The 2500-nt window shown below is 40.2% G+C and overlaps 1 protein-coding gene and 1 pseudogene across 1 annotated transcript in view; both read right to left on the bottom strand.

Annotated features, from left to right (window-relative positions):
* LOC138051082 (uncharacterized) overlaps positions 1 to 212 on the bottom strand; it is a 4115-nt pseudogene extending 3903 nt beyond the window's left edge.
* The window catches only part of LOC138054243 (uncharacterized), a 107957-nt gene that overhangs the window by 63227 nt on the left and 42230 nt on the right, over positions 1 to 2500 (bottom strand). The window lies entirely within an intron of this gene.

Raw genomic sequence — 2500 nt, 5'->3', positions numbered from 1 at the left:
TAATTAAGCAATCTGGAGCAAGTTTATTTGTTGTGTACAGTGTTTGTAAGAAATAAATAAATAAATAAATAAATATATAAAATTCCACAATATCATCGGCCTGCCGTGTGATAAATAAGTTTGTGAGTGGGTCGTTTAACACGCTGGACCAGACCCATTGAGTTCAACAGGTCCTTGAGCCGGATGGTGTCAGCATCCGACGTAACGTCCATGTGAATAGAGCGGTTTTCAAATGAGTGTCGTAAAACCAAAACCAAAGTAATTACTTTGGCCAATCAAGAAGGACAGAGACAAATCCAGTAAACCAATCAAAACTCGAAGTAATTACACGTAGCCGACACAAAGCGCGGGAAAATATGCACGCGCGAGCCACAATTGGTTTTGGCTTCACTTCTGATTGGTTGAAAAAATGGCGCGAGAAGAACCAATCACTGAGTGAAGTAAATGCAAAACCAAAGTAATTAGCTAATTACTTTCGACACTCAATTGAAAACCGCTCTATTAAAGTCGCCACATATTAACAGTAACTCATTACACATAACTAATGACTCGAGATAGTCCGAGAATTCACGAAAGAAAACACTCGCAGTCACGGGATGATCCGCAGAGTATGTTGGTCTATACACGATGACAACTCTCAGACGAACAGGTCCGAACTCCACAAGGCATTCCGACACTTCAAACGAAGACCGATCGGCTGAAAACACTTTGTTTACATCAAGACCGTCCCGATATAATAGCGCAGTCCCGCCACCCCTGCGAATAACGGGAATAGAGTGAGCTCTCTTAAAATCGCAGAATCACGATCAATGAGCCAGGACTCAGATCACATAGCAAGTCCACAAAAGCTGATGATTTGTTCCTTAATGATCTTGCATTCAAACTACATAACTGAAACGCCCTGTTGTCCAGGCTACCAAAGATGGCATTACGCTCAACAGTTATAAGTGTGTCACGTGCTGGCTTCATGCATGGATGAGCGCGGCTCTCAATTCGCTATCAAACAATGGAGTTTATGTGAGCATTTCCTGTGGGGCCCGGATTAAGTTTAAGTACCAAATCACCAACGTCCAATACAGTATGAAAAGTCGCCACTGAATTAGCATAGTAGGTACATGGTCTCCTTTGTCGCCTCAGTTTAATGTTCAGTCGTCCATTAAACGAAGATGAGTTGGCGCCCCGGTTGGCGCAAACAATGGAGAAAATGTTTGCATTCCAAGGCCGTGAACACAATAGCTCTGTAACGAATAAAATCCAAGTTTGCACCATAGTTAATAGAGAGGAATGGTTAGGAAGCTCGGCAAACATCAAAGGACCAAACAAAGATGCCAAGATTTAGGTTGGAAAGTCCACGACCGTGCACAATCTTTTGTTTTGCGCTCATACACTATGCATGAATTACGTAATCAACACGTTTCTATTGGTTAGTTCCTCAGTACGGAGTAAACAACTATTGTGTTTTGTGCACGGTCAAGGCCAGAAAAGAGAACAAAAACCTACAACAAAGAAAGTTGTCTGGTTTCATAACCATTCCCCTCTATTAACTATGTTTGCACTGAATAGCCTCGTCGAAGATGTTGGAAGCCAGAAATCTCTTGAAAATTGCCATATCTCATACCCAAGTACATTTCTTTCACTTGACGGCGGCTTCAGATATCCGCTCGAAGAGTTCTTCGAACAAATAAGAGCCCCAGTTAGGAATAAAATGACTGAAATCACCATAGTTAATAGAGGGGAATGGTTATGAAACCAGACAACTTTCTTTGTTGTAGGTTTTTGTTCTCTTTTCTGGCCTTGACCGTGCACAAAACACAATAGTTGTTTACTCCGTACTGAGGAACTAACCAATAGAAACGTGTTGATTACGTAATTCATGCATAGTGTATGAGCGCAAAACAAAAGATTGTGCACGGTCGTGGACTTTCCAACCTAAATCTTGGCATCTTTGTTTGGTCCTTTGATGTTTGCCGAGCTTCCTAACCATTCCTCTCTATTAACTATGAAATCACGGAGCTCATTTGTGAATGCAGAAAGTTTCATTCTGGCATGCTGATTACATTTCAGAAATAAAAAATGGCGGTCACTGAGTTCGTTTTTGCGGAGATATGAGTAGCTGTTGCCTCGGTAACTTTTTACGTCACAAAAATGACCGAATCTTTTTCAGCTATAATTGGTGTTTGATATGGTACCATAACATTGCTGTTAAGTGATAAAGTCTTGTAGAAGTATGAATTCTTCTAATAAGAACGTTTCTTTCAAGTGTTGAAACTGGTTTGAGCCACCTTAAGTGTAAAGTATGCCAATGAATAGCAAAGAAGGAATAAAAGTTATCACTTGCTTGTGATATGAGAACATCAGGTCAAATATTTTTCTTCTTTTTCTTACCACTTATGCGTCATAAAAAAATTGCATACTGTTAATATTATAATTGAGACCTATAACAAAACGACTAAACATACCTTCTAGTTTCACTACGCAACAGACACGAGAGAAATATACG

Source organism: Montipora capricornis, chromosome 6 (assembly GCF_036669925.1).
Source record: "Montipora capricornis isolate CH-2021 chromosome 6, ASM3666992v2, whole genome shotgun sequence".
Classification (NCBI taxonomy): Eukaryota; Metazoa; Cnidaria; class Anthozoa; order Scleractinia; family Acroporidae; genus Montipora; species Montipora capricornis.
The sequence above is the reverse complement of the archived record's forward strand: the minus strand, read 5'-3'. Positions and strand labels throughout refer to the sequence as shown.